The sequence below is a fragment of the Vulpes lagopus genome, chromosome 11 (assembly GCF_018345385.1).
Source record: "Vulpes lagopus strain Blue_001 chromosome 11, ASM1834538v1, whole genome shotgun sequence".
Taxonomy (NCBI): Eukaryota; Metazoa; Chordata; class Mammalia; order Carnivora; family Canidae; genus Vulpes; species Vulpes lagopus.
The window spans coordinates 7,108,193-7,123,393 of NC_054834.1; the positions used below are offsets into that span (position 1 = coordinate 7,108,193).

Below are 15,201 nucleotides of genomic sequence, written 5' to 3' on the forward strand. Positions count from 1 at the left end.
GATTTTATCTTGAGAGACCTAAAGAATGGTGGTGACCAAAATGATAGTAAAACAAGACCAAGAGCAGATTTAGAGAAGAGTGGAATTTTACATTTGTATTATCCTCAACTATCCTGGGAAGGACATCTGGAAGGTCTTGGAAAATACACATGTAGTTTTTGGGAGGGTGCCTCTGGTTAGAGATAGAGGTATTAGAGTCCTTGTCAGAGGTAGGAAATAGCTAGAGTCCTGGACATAGAAGAGACTGCCCAAAGGAGCGGAAAGGATGAAGGTTAAAAGGAAACAGTGCTAGAGGATATGGACCTAGAAGGGGAAAGAATATAGAAACCAGAAGACTTTAGGAGGTCATAAGAGAAAAAGTGATATGACTGAAGCTTAGTATAACGTGCCTGACCCCTTCTTGAAGAAATAAAGCAAAAGAAAACCAACAATCCTGTAAAATACACTGCAGTGATCACTTTAAACCAAAAAAATCAGGAAGGAAGATGTTATAGCCTACTGGGAGTGTTTTACTTTTAAGTAAAAATGACCATTGTAGGTGTGGTTAACAAATTGAATGCAAAGGCAAAAAAATTGGGGGGATGGGGCATTGATATAAAGAAGGGGACATTACAATAATAACCTAGACCTGTAAGTTAGAAATGAAATATAGAATTAAAGGTATCTTTATATTTAAAGAATAAGCAAAATTTATTTTATTATCCTGATATAGTTTATTATTTACTTGGTACTCTTAAGAGCAAATGGTATTAAACTAATGGTTTAAAGCGTGATTTCTAATATCTGTTACTTCAAAAGAGAAAATAATGAAAATATAGCCCATTATCAGAAAACAAACTATAAGGCAAAGAATAAAAGGGAGGGAACAATGTTTTAATATACTTTAATAGGCATCAGAAGCATAGAAAATTTACTAATTTGACTGTAAGTGCAAGTCAGCAATCAACACTATCAAAATGCAAAAATATCAGATTAGACTAAAAATGCTAGTTCAAAGGAAAACAAAACATTGTAACACAGGAAAGTTAAAAAATAGATACACTAGCAAAATTTCAAATGCAAATGATCTGTACACAAGGTTGTTCATCATGACAGCAATATAAACACCCGTCTACCACTGTGACATTTGTTGGATGAACTGTGACACATCCATACAGGGCAGGACTGTGTGCCTTGCAGGGCTTTAATGGTATAAGGATGATCTCTCTCTCCTGCTGTGGAAATACTTCCAGGACACATGGCTGTAGTAGTCATTTAGGTATTCTCTCTCTCCAGGCGGTGACAGGAATGCACTTCCATGCCCACTTGGATTTTGCTTTTGCCAGTTCAGTGTGAATAGAGAAGCACTGTGCCTCACCTCTGTGCGGAGTTGTTGTGAGGCAGTGTGTGACTGGACCTTTTTTCTTTTCCTTCTGCTGAGCCCACACAGTGTTCCAGATGGTAGTTGCTCCTTTAGCTTAGGTCCCAAAGTCAGGATGATAGTGACACAAAATAAGGCTCCTAGCTGAACCCTATATGGCAAAGGGCATGTAACATGATTGAGACACAGACCTTTGTTGCATAAGTCACTGAGCTTTTGTGTTAGTTGTCACTGTAGCTTAATACAGTATCTTAGCAGATATGTGAACTTGTAACCGGAGGTAGGGTGCTGTGGCTAAAAACAATAGTGGGTTGGGATATCGTCTAAGGCTCAGCAGTAGAGGATTTGGAAACTTAGTGAAAGCTGGAAGGATGGTGATCCATGCTATGCAGTGGTAAAACAGCAGGTCACATTTGGTCAAAGAAGATAATGGATAGAGAAGGACCTTCCTGAGGTTAAAGCCCAAGAGTCATAAAAACAATGGCCTGGGAGCCTCTGCAGAAAGCAGTCTTCAAACATCAGCCCCTAGGTAGAGGGTCCTCATGACTGCTGCCCGGTGGGATTTCACAGTTGCTACCAAGATTGCTATGCTCCTCCCATTGGTACACTTTCCAAATGGGAATGTCCACCATGACAATCTTACTCTATTGTATGAGTGTTTGTGGTGGATAAATGGTCAGATAACTTGTCTTTTTGGCTTGTAAGTCTCTGGATCCAGGAAGCATATCAAATGTGAACAGATACAATCATTTTAGAGGACTATTTAATAGGTAAATATAAATATGATATGAATTCACTGAGGGGGCACTTGACGGGATGAGCACTGGGTGTTATGCTATATGTTGGCAAATTGAACTCCAATAAAAAAGAAAAAATATGATATGAATTATTAAAAATAAAACATATTTCTATCCCGTAACCCAGCAATTTCACTCCTAGATAAAAAACCCAAGAGGGCATATAACCACCCAAAGAAGGGTGCAGCATCTTTATCCATTATAACCCAAAATAAGAAACAGTCAAAATGTCCATCAATAATAGAATGAATAAATAAATTGTAGCGTTTTTACAATAGAATAGTATTCAACAATATACAGGAATGAACACTTACTACATAACAACATCTCACGGATGTGATGTTGAGTGAAAGGAGCCATAGGTAAAAGATTATATACTGTGTGATTCTATCTATATGAAACTCACGAACATATATTGATAAAAATCAGAATAGTAGCTATATCTGTGTTGGGAAAAGGGCACAAAGAAACCTTCATGCTGGAACAGGGTGCTAGAAATATTGTTATACCTCAGCAACAAAATTTCAAATAAAATAAAATATAAACAAAATAAGAACAGCCACATTTGGATCCAGTAGAGACACACCCCTGACCCTCAGTGTAGAGGTGACTACCAATCACCCAAAGAGCCTGGAGTTAATGGCAGGAATAGGTTACCATCTTCAGGTTAGACAAGTGTATTTGTATGCAGGAAAGAATTTGAACCAAATATTTACTGCCAAGAAAAGTGGGCTCTGATGGTTATTATGGCTGTTCACAGGTGTGTTTGCTTTTTCTCTTCTCAAGCATATAATAAAGTTTCACTTCTCTGAAAATAGCTATGGGCACATTTTCTGCACCCAATGAAACATGAGTGAAGTGTGGTGAGTCCCTTGAAAACCAGAGCAGGCTTTGCCACATTCCCTTCCCTCTGCAACCCACCAGGTAGAGCTGGGCAAGAGGGAACACAATGATAGCAGCAGAGCCTCAGACACCTGAGATTCATTCTGAGATGAGGAGTGGACTTGGGTTTCAAACCACTGAGGTCTCGGTGTTGTATGCAAATCACACACAGACAGACCCCAGCCTACCCTGGTAGATAGCAATTAAACAGAAAAGATGAGTGGTAAGAAAACTCTATTTCTTATGTATCCTTATATGAAGAAAGGGGGGAAGAATATGAATTGATATGTATATTTGCTGATATTTTCAGAAAGAAACAATGGAAGAGTACCACAAAAAATGTTTTTTAAAAAAATTACTGATAATGGAAAAGAAGAGAGAAGCCAGACTCCTTTGACTAGGCCTTAACATAGAGTTCTCACTTTTGAATCATGGAAGTGAATCAAAACAGGGGTTCTTGTGGTGATGGAACTGTTTAGTATCTTGACAGTCACAAAATTATTTAGGGCTGGACACACACAAAAGCTGAACAAGATCAGTGGATTTGAACAATGCTGATATTCTGAGTGTGATATTATATTATAGTTTTACAAATGTTACTGCTGGGGGAAACTAGGGAAATATATGCATGTGATCTCTCAGTACTCTTTCTTACTACTGCATGAAAAAAAATCTATGAATATTTCATTAAATATCAAAATAAATCAGAAAGAATAAAAAGCATTCCCTAAATATGGAAGCAAATTATATCAAATGATTCAATTGTATTTCAAATCAGTGACATAATCATATGAAGAGCAAAATAATTTCAAATAACTTTAGAGCAAATATTTTGATTGCACATCGTTAGTGAAATATATTATAAAGGCAAATAAGCTATGAAGAAATCCTTTTTTTAAAGATTTTGTTTTTACGTAATGTCACCCTACATGGGGCTGGAACTTACAACTCTGAGATCAAGAGTCACATGCTTTACTGATTGAGCCAGCCAGATACTCTAGCTATGAAGAAATCTCCAACTTTATTCAGTAACTTTACTGTTCTTAGTACCAGTGTTATGGCTTTGGAATACGTTTTTCTAAATTGTAAATTAAAGCAAATAAATACTTATGTTAATACTGTTAGGAGCTAAGATTCTCAGCATTCTGCAACAAAGCTGCAAAGTGTAAAATCAAAGAAATAAAAGTGCTGTAACACTGCATTTAAAATGAAAATAACAGTATGAAGTCATTATTATTTTTTCCTTTTAAAAACAATGCATTTCTTAGTTTTTTTCCATTTAAAAATCCTGAAGGCTGTGACAACCTAGGAGTAATCAGCGACCCCAAGCAAACAGATCAGAACCTTCTAAATATAATGGTCACAACCATTCCCCTGGTATTCATATGCTTGAGGAGGGTTTCCCTCTTGGTCTAGACTTGGCCATATGACTTGCTTTGGCCAATAGGACATTAGTAAATATAATGTAAGCAAAGACTTGAAAGTATGCTCTCCTTGAGACTTACTCTAATGTTGTTCTTGGAAACTCTGTGACCACCAACATATGAAAAAGCCCCTGCAAACTGACTGGATGAAATAATTATAGCCTATTTGCCCCTGGTGTCCTGGCCTACTGCCCACCAAAGGCTTGCAACGTGAGCAAGACACAGCTACATAAATTTCAGCATTAGTACAAAGTGAAAATGCAGGACCCTTTGTTTAAAACTAGTACATTTTAAGGAAAGCACTTGTTATGATGAGCACTGGGTGTTGTATGTAAGTGATGAATCACCAGATTCTACTCCAGAAACCAATATTGCACTGTATGCTAACTACCTAAAATTTAAGTTAAAAAAAAAATAACAGCAATAGTAGAGCCCTGGGGACAAGTATGAGGCCCTCCAGAGCATGGGACTCTGTGCACCTGAACAGGTCACAAACCTGGCCCTGCATGTGAATAAGGCTATCTTAGGTCTAGTTACCTGCATTGTTTATGACAGATGTATGAGAGAGCTCAGCAGAGACAAGATGAATGGTCCCAGAAAAGCCACAGAATCATGAGCTAAAAAATTGGTTAGTTTCCACCGTGAGGTTTTGGGACAGTTGCAGCAGAAGCTACCTGACCTAAGCACTAGTATCTAAAATATTATGAAGTAGTGTCTAAAGAGCATCAGAAAAAAACTATAAATACTGAAATCTAGTTAATAATATCCACAATGAAGTATTTAAGGGAAAGTGTACTGATGTCTGTAACTTACTTTGAGATTCACCAGAAAAATAGCAAGGATTAATAGATCAATACAGCATGGATAGATGCATACATGTAAAAAAACAAGTATACTGAAATGTTAATGGTTGAATCTAATAGATGGGTATATAGATATTCACTGTACAATTCTTCCAAATTGTCCTTATGTTTAAAAATTCTTGAACGAGAAAGGATGCAAGAGCCAAATATTAAATGAAGCACGTATTGAACATGTAAATCCTTGTGTAGTTACAATGATATTCAAGAAATGATTTAAGACCGGTCACCATTTTTGATAACTAGGGTACCAACTCCCTGTTCTAAAAATTGGCCAATAAAGGGAAGAAATTCCATATCTATCCTGCTTTTCCTGTGTGACAAATATTGATCCCATCAATAAGGGAAAGTTTGTTTGGTTTTTACAGGATAATTCCAACTACTAAAAATGAGTACATGTTAGTTAGAAACCCATCATTTTGCAAGTCTTAATGGAATAATTGATTCAGGCAAAGCTCCACCAATAGATGAAAACTTTCTTTTTTTAAATTTATTTTTTTCGTAGTTTTATGGTTTTATTAACACAAATATGACACGCACATAAGCTGTCTATTCATTTTCTTCACTACACAGCCTGGCATTGGGATTGGTGACTCTGATGGCCAGCTGAGCTGCTCTTTCCACAACTGCTTTGTGGTTCTTGGAGGATACATTGTGAGCAATCTCTGCACAATAAGATTTGTTGCACATCAGCAGCACTTCAAGTTCCTTGACCTTGTGGACTAGGAACTTCCAGAAGCCACTGGGCAGCATGTGCTATGTTTTCTTGTTGCTCCTGTAACCAATGTTGGGCATCAAGATCTGGCCCTTGAATCTTCTGCATACCCTGTCAATGCCTCTGGGTTTCCACCAGTTGCACTTAATTTTGACATATCGGTCTGACTGGTGCCGGATGAACTTCTTGGTCCTCTTTTTAATGATCTTGGGCTTCAACAGAGGTCTGAGGGCAGCCATGATGCCCAGCAATCAATGGCTGCCACATCCGCAGGTGGCACCAAGGAAGAGAGGGGCTAGATGAAACCTTTAGATGAAAAGTTGCATTGAGGGATCCCTGGGTGGCGCAGCGGTTTAGCGCCTGCCTTTGGCCCAGGGCGCGATCCTGGAGACCCGGGATCGAGTCTCACGTTGGGCTCCCGGTGCATGGAGCCTGCTTCTCCCTCTGTCTGTCTCTCTGCCTCTCTCTCTCTGTGTGTGTGACTATCATAAATAAATTAAAAAAAAAAAATTAAAAAAAAAAGTTGCATTGAGGGGAATTTGACAGTAGAAGAATCAGACTGTTGCCACCTGCACCCACTGGTCAGACTTCACATCACTGAGAGTGGGTCAAACACACATTATGTGCCTTCTGATGTAATATGTCAAGGACACAGAACTACCTATGTATTAATCGTGCCAAATATAATTGAATCTGCATCCAATCAAGCATTAAGGCCAACTTCCTGTTTACACAGAGGGGGACAGCCCAACAAGCTAAATAAGACAAGGAAGTAAACATAAAAATTCAAAATGTGAAGCATTCCACAGAAAGAAGGCATGACTAAGAAGGGGGTGGGGACCACACCAGATTAGCAATATGTAAGAGACCTAATGATTAAATGTAGTATGTGTGTTTGTTTGCTTCCTAACTCAAACAACCCACCTATAAAATGATATATTTTTAATTGTTTATTTTATTTATTTATTTATTTATTTATTTATTTATGAGAGACAGAGAGAGAGACGCAGAGACACAGGCAGAGGGAGAAGCAGGCTCCATGCAGGGAGCCCGATGTGGGACTCTATCCCGGGTCTCCAGGATCACGCCCTGGGCTGAAGGCGGCGCTAAACCACTGAGCCACCCAGGCTGCCCAATTTATTCTATTTAAGTAGGCTCCATCCCCAGGATGGATCCCAACGTGGGGCTTGAACTCACGATCCTGAGATCAAGACCAGAGCTGAAATTAAGAGTTGGACACTTAACCGACTGAGCCACCCAGATACCTCTAAAACAATAGTTTTAAGTGGATAAATTTTCATTTGGATTGGGTATTTGAGGATAACAAGAAATGAGTTTGTTAAGTGTGATAACACTGTAATCAATAAAAGTATCCCTATTTGTAAGGATAAAATGAAAAAATGTCTGGGATTTGCTTGAAATGCTTTAAGAAAAAAGTTAATTCAAAAAAGGAAAAATGAAGTATCAAAAATCTCGATACTTATTGGCATATGGGGAAGTTGTTATATTCCTTTTTAATTTTTATTTATGCTTGAAAAACTTTTTAAAAATAAAAATAGTAGTCTCCTGAACATTCAGGTGAAAAATTGCATATCATCACAAGACATTTTTAAATATTAAAAATACAAGGAGAAAACTTCTGAAGCTGAATTGTCACAGAAAGTACACATTACTTCTAGTCTGTGACAAGAGATTAAAAACATATTTAGATTTGACTTATTTTACTTTGCTTTTTTGGCTCATTTTACTATGGACAGGTATTTACAAAATAATGAAGGCAAAACTTTGATTAATAAATTGGGCAAATAACTCTGGAAAACTGTGTGGAGGTTCCTCAAAGTGTTAAAAATAGACCTGCCCTACGACCCAGCAATTGCACTGCTGGGGATTTACCCCAAAGATACAGATGCAAAGAAACACTGGGACACCTGCACCCCGATGTTTATAGCAGCAACGTCCACAATAGCCAAACTGTGGAAGGAACCTCGGTGTCCATCGAAAGATGAATGGATAAAAAAGATGTGGTTTATGTATACAATGGAATATTCCTCAGCCATTAGAAACGACAAATACCCACCATTTGCTTCCACGTGGATGGAACTGGAGGGTATTATGCTGAGTGAAGTAAGTCAATCGGAGAAGGACAAACATTATATGGTCTCATTCATTTGGGGAATATAAAAAATAGTGAAAGGGAATAAAGGGGAAGGGAGAAAAAAATGAGTGGGAAATATCAGGGAGGGAGACAGAACATGAGAGACTCCTAACTCTGGGAAATGAACTAGGGGTGGTGGAAGGGGAGGTGGGCAGGGGGTGGGGGTGACTGGGTGACAGGGCACTGAGGGGGGCACTTGATGGGATGAGCACTGGGTGTTATTCTATATGTTGGCAAATTGAACACCAATAAAAAATAAATTTATGAAAAAATATTAGAACCTAAAAAAAATTGGACAAAAGATGGTAAAATTTATGAATAAGTACAGAAATTGCTTCTTTTAGAGAATACATAATAAAACAGAAACACATCTATAAAATATACTCAGGATTGGTGATGTTAACAATGAGATGGCTTTGCATATAAGCCTGGGAAATTGTGAGTTAACCATTCATTATAAAATGGAGAAATGGGTACAAGATGTTTTGACCTCAATATTTTGACACTAAGAACATTTTGAAGATACTCGGTAGTGTTCAGAGTAAACTCCATTAAGACCACTTAATTCCTTGACCAAATTCTATCAAGCGGTGCTGTCCAATAGAACTTTCTAGATAATGGAAGTACTCTACGTCTGTACTACTTAATATGGCAGCCTCTAGACACACGCAGCTACTGAGGACTTGGAAAGTGGCTATGGCAACTGAGAAAGTGAACTGTTAACTCAATTTTATTTTTAGTCATTATTTATTTATGTTTAAATAGACACATGTGGCTCATTCCTACCATATTGGATAACAGCTACCAACCATACTCAAACCATTTCCAGTTATTCAAATATTTATTTTAAGTTACTAAAATAATTTTCACAGAGGTGAACTATTTTCCATGAATATTTTAGAAAAAAATATTTGATTCATTAGGCTTTATTTGCTTCTATCAAATTTTACACATTATAGCTTCTACCCCCATGTGTGTGTTGGTTTTGTCATTCTTTTTCCCAAGTCCACCTTTCTCCAGTAAAAAATGTTAAGATCTATATTTTATCAAGCAAATTGAATTCTTCAATTAGTTTTTATTCAAAACCCAAATTTATTTTTGTAGTTTTGTCTGTTTTAGTGGTAATCTTTAGACAGTCACTATGAATTGAATACAAGACTACTAGTTTATAATTATTTCTTAGACATTAAGAAAACTATGAACATTTTTTTTGATAGATATATAATTAAAGAGATAGACACAGAATTTGAGAAACAGATGGGCATAGGGCGAGGGGTGACAGACAAAGACATGGTGACATGGAGTGACAGAGGAAAGCACGAGCTGTAGCATTCTAGGCCTCACATCCCCAACGTAGGAGAGGAAGATCTCCCTTGCAAGGTATCCCAAAGAGCCAGCACTTGTTTCCAGAAGTCTTCTGGGAACCTATCCTCACTCCTCAGACGGTGACATGCAGAATCTCTGTACCAGAAGATTGCCATGATCTGACAGGCATTCCTGAACCAATTGCACCTTTAAGAATGAGGAGGTAATCTTTAAGCTCTTAAGGTAATCAGAGCCCAGCCCTGGCAAGGATGTGAACTGAATGGCTGCTCCATCACAGGGTCTGGGTGCAATGGGTATTTGGAAGGTAGCAGAATAAGTAGGGTTGGTCCAGGATAGTCCCTGTGTATGGGACTGTCCACGACAGTCCCTTTTCTCGTAGTATAATGATTTATATATCCCTCCATTTCACTTTCAAAAGCAACTTGGTTTAGATGACAAATGACATGGTAATCCTACTATTAAGAGACATTCACAAGGTCTATTATACTTACTACTCTTTGTATAAATTGGTACTAACGCTGAGAAAAGTTGTTACTTCCAGAAGTTACAATGAGAATGGGTGATTATCTCAATTTTCAATGCATCTTTGTATTTTTATTGTTAAAGAATTAACATTTTAAGAAGTCAAGTATGTTGGTATTGTGGTCTTAGTAGATAGTCCTAGACCCACCCCCAACATTCACTAACTTTGTGATCTTGGTTAAGTCTAGGATTAAATATCCTGAGCTCCAAAATGAAGCTACTATATTAAATCATTTTCTTTCAAGCTCTAACAACCTATTCTACTATAAATATCCATATGCCATCTGGGAGACCAGCCAACATTTGTTCTATAGAATTAAAAAGTACAGCTTTAAGATTAGCATGTGCCAACACTAAGGAGGCAATGAGACACATGGGAGAGCCCAGGCTGGCTTGAGATACCAGCTTCCCTCCAGAAGCTCCGGGCCGTGGGCAGGTTTGCGACATGTTCGAGATCCATAAATTCCAAGGCTTTAATGATAAAGCCCCTAGGATTTAGGATTTAGAATCAGTTGAATCTCAAACCTTAGTTTCTCGACTGGTCTGACAATGGCAAGGCTTTGCTTGTGTGCTTAATTTCTATTGTGAGGCCCCATTCTACTGGGTGACAGACACAACCACCAATTCAAGGTTACCAGATCCCACTCTGTCCCATCACATACATACATGCAACCTGGAGAGTCATCCTTGGTTCCTGTCTGCAAGACCCTGTCAGGACATTCTGTGGTTCTTCACCTCTCCAAGTTACTGCAAAAGGCCCTGCCTGCCTAAAAACACCACAGTCACTTCTTTCCTGAAGTATTCTGCCTCTTTGAGGCTATATCCAAAAAACAAACTCCAGTACTCCTTCCATGGGTAGAGTTTGGGGACTGAGTGGGATGGGCAGGGCAGAGAAAACTTTCTCAGACACTTGTCCTCCTCCTCTCTGGCCCAGGGCTTTTTCATCTGGTCCCTGGAGAGGGCAACCAATCTATTAAGTAAATATGTGCCTTCTCCAATCATTTTCCCTGATTTATTCTTTGCTTTCTCCCTGAAAGGCCAAGATTTTGAAGTCTTTCTCTCTCTCTCTCTCTCTCTCTGCTTTTCCTTCCTGGAGAAAGTAAAGAAAATGTTCTGGCTTCCTGAATCAGATAAAGGCCAAAAGATAAAGGAAGTATCACAGAAAAAACATTAAATTTTTACAACAATATATGCTTTAAAAATTTAATTAGTAATCTATAAGAAACACTCAGCACTGTGCTCACCCATTGTACGTACTCAGCTGTAATCAGTAGTATCTGCTCTACAGTGTTATTTTTAAGGGTATTTATAACAAATGCAAAATGTCTGACAGATTCAATAAACATCACTCATATTGAAGAAAAATGATTTTGAGCTTAATATAAAGACTAATATTTTTTTGGATGAAGAAGTTAACTGGAAATTAAATTTTTTAAAAGCTTTGAGAATTTGTGCCATTCCTATTGCTCATTTTTATAAGCCGTATCATGTCCTATGCTAACTCAAAGTGTACAATTAGATGTCCCTGGCCTTCATGTTCTGGAAAATAGTATCAGCAAAAACAACCAGTAAGCCTCCCAAATGATACCTGACTTATAACACCAGCCATTAAATCATCAATATACTGGACTGAATGGAATTATTTGCTTTACCTAAATCTAGTGGCAGGAAAAGCAAAAGTACAGATCGAGCTGTGGTGAGGATTCAGAGACCTAGGCTTCTAGGCATATTCCAGAAAAGTATGAAAATGAATCGGTCCTCTCAGATTTCTTCCAGCTTCTGGTCCCACTTCAGTGAACAATCCATGTCTGAGGGAGGTGGAAGCACTCTGGCTAACTGTTGGAACACAATCTCTTCTCCACTGCCAACAGTTTGAGTCAAGGCCATTGGGGTGGCCCTTCCAATGAACGTGCCGGACTAGGTGAGGAAAACCAAAGAACCTTCATTAAGACTAGGAAATAAGACTGGAGTAAGTACAGAAAAATATCGTGTTGCTGTGTGGAAAGACTATGCTAAATTCATTAAGTTTTAGGGTTTTTATCTTGTGCAAACTCTTGAATACAGAAGTAGACCTCTGTCTGTTCTTCATTTGGTCAGCAGTCTCTTCTTTTACTGGGTGATTCCCATGAGCATAAGCACACGTTTGAGCTCTAGGTTTACGTGTGTGCATACATTGGCCCCTTTGTGCCCTCTCCTCCTCTAGCTTTGACTTCATTTCTCTGCTGCCTTGCAGAGGAAAGCTTTTGGAAAGAACTATCCAGGAACACTGTTTCCCTCCTCAGTGTACCCATGCTTCAATCCACTTCAATCTGGCTCCTGCCGTCAATCCTCAAATGCTATGGGTTTTGTCAGGTCACAAGTGAGATTTGTCATGATCCTGGGGCCTCTTCTAGCCTCATCACGGCTGCTGCATTTGACAGAAGGGAGAACTCTTCTTGACATGCTCTCCTCTCTTAGAGTCTATTGTGGCTGGACAATCTGCTGATTTCCTCCTTAGCTTAGGGTTCTCTCGTCTCTCTTGAGTACGTGCTCAAGAGATAATCTCATTCATTTCCATGGCTTTAAATATGTGGCTTTGGTAGAAACAGATGAAATGTCTCCTGCAATGCAGGACCTGATGGGCTAGTAGTTCTCTGGAGAAGACGCAATACAGTTCACCTGCTGCCCCCTAGTGAGGCGGCTTGGGATGCCTGGTAAGTTGTAGGTTTGGTTTCCAGGCTGAAACCCTCAAGCTGGTTCTCAGCTTCAGTAACCAGGTCCAGGAGATGAGATCATATTGGCCTCCTAGCTTTCCTCCTGTCCTGGCTCCAATCGGGATCCCTAACACTCACAAACATGGAGAAGGGGAAGGCACAGGAGGTCAAGGGGACAGGAGAGGAGCAGGGTGACCCAAGGGCATGGCTACTGCAGGAAGCATTTCCAATATAGTAAAAATAGCCCCTGGCACCAGAACAGGCTCTTTGTTGCCCTCTGCTGTAGAGACGAGTGAAGGCTGCATCTGGAAGAGACTTCACTCCATTAGAGGCACAAGCTGAAATGGTTCACGCGATATAGGCCACAGGATGACACTGCTCCTTGCGAGCTGCAGTAAAGGCAGGACATCTATTTTTGTGTGTGTGCCAGGGAAAGAAACACTCATCATCGATAGTAGAGTTCCTGAGCACAGATTTAGAAATTCTGAGAGACTAATCCTGTCCCTGAAACATAACTGCATATGGGAGCATAGGGGCTGGAAGAGTTCTGTAAAAGGAGTAAAGTGATCCCTACGCCAGGGATGTCTGAAAGTCCCCTGTTCTTGTACTTCATAAAAGAAATCTTGAATTTATAAGTCATATCTCACGAATTATGAAAAAGCGATTCCTATTTTAAAAAAGATTTATCACGTGGGACGCCTGGATGGCTCACTGGTTAAGCGTCTTCCTCTGGCTCAGGGCCAAAGGAAATCCCGGGGTCCCGGGATTGAGTCCCACATCGGGCTCCCTGCATGGAGCCTGCTTCTCCCTCTGCCTGTGTCTCTGCCTCTCTGTATCTCTCATGAATAAATAAATGAAACATTAAAAAAAATTTATCACAATTTCTTTAAATGGGGAGTCATCCATAGTATACCTGTTTATCAAAACTCAGTTTACCCACAAAAAATATATTACATAATGTAAATGTCCTCACATATCTGAACGTTTCATTTAAGGTTCTAAGCAAAGGAATTTGAAGAGACAGGAGTCATGACTTGACCTGTTTTTGAAAGGATTCTGGCTGCTGTGTGTTGGGGACAGACTATAGGAGACCAAGGTGGCAGCGAGGACACCAGTTAGTGGGAGACCTTGATATTCTAGACAAGATAATGATGGCTCTGATCGGGGTGGCAGCAGTGCAAATAGTGGTGAGTGGTCAGATTTTAAGTACATTCTTAAATACAGAAACAGTGGGATTTGTGGACTTGCTCGGATTGAATGTGAGAGAGGAAGAGACAAAGAGACAGCGAAGTTAAGGACGACTGGGATAGGTTTTGGAACTGAACAACTAGAACGGAGTTGCCATCAGCTGGGATGGAAGGGTCTAGGGAGCAGAAGTAGGCCTAGGAGAGAAGGGATTCTGAGTGGAGATATGGAGTTTATTTAAGATATCTGCTAGACACTGGACTGGAGATGCCATGTGGGCAGTGGAACATGAGCCTGCAGTGCAGGGGAGAGGCCCATGCCAGAAACATGACATTGGAAGGTGTCAGCAGAGAGTGTTACTTAGGGCATAAGACTGGATGAGATGATCAAGGATGGAGCCTTGGGCACTCCGAAGGCTAGGGAGAGGGGGAGGAACAGTAAGGGAGTTCAAAGGACCCTAAGGTGGAAGACAGTGAAGCCAAGTGGAGGCAGCGAGAGAGGGGTGAAGTCTGCTGAGGTGGTGGTCAACAGACAGCTCTGGAGGGTTGATTCCAACATTCAAGGGACGGGGTGCACACTGCACTGAGGAAGGAGGCAGGCATAAGGCTTGGGCAGACTGTGAAGGGATGTGAGGGTTTAATGAAGAACCTGATTCAGACCAGGGGAGTGGCACAAAGTACCTTGCTTCAAAGTACCTCGTGGCAGTGTGACGTATAGAAGCATATATATCAGGTAGTGTGGTGTCAGGTGTGGTGGCAGAGAAAGGATGTGTAACTTTTCTTATGTACTTTGCATTGCTTCATTAACTATAATGGCATCACTTTTGCAATTTAAAAGGCATTAAAGAAAATTAGAAATAGGAGAGGAGTGGAAACTAATAATTAGGAAGTATATGGTAACCAACAGCTCAGGAGAGAGATGATGGGGTTTGAATGAGGACACTGGCAAGGAGATGGTATGAAGTAAGACACCAGAGTTTTAGAAACTGGTAATCTGGTAGGACCTGGGTAAAGAGGAGCCAGGAAGATGGAGGGGAGTACCATTACGCTCGGAGGGGACATGCAGCTCCTCGCCAGCATCTCCCAACCATAACATGACTTGAATGCTGTGGAGACTTGTTCTCCAAAGTGCCTGGTAAAATGTCTCCACATCTTGAGGGCAGTGGGCAGACAGGGAGGAGGATCATTTCCAATGTTCAGAAAAATTAACAAATCAGTATACATGATTTAATTCAAATTCATCATGCTGTTTCTTTCCTGATAGTAAAACCTGGTAGTATGAA

The 15,201-nt window shown here is 39.8% G+C and overlaps 1 pseudogene; it reads right to left on the reverse strand.

Moving 5' to 3' along the window:
- Positions 1 to 5,872: 5,872 nt before the first annotated feature.
- LOC121501349 lies at positions 5,873 to 6,277 on the reverse strand (annotated as a pseudogene).
- Positions 6,278 to 15,201: the final 8,924 nt, after the last annotated feature.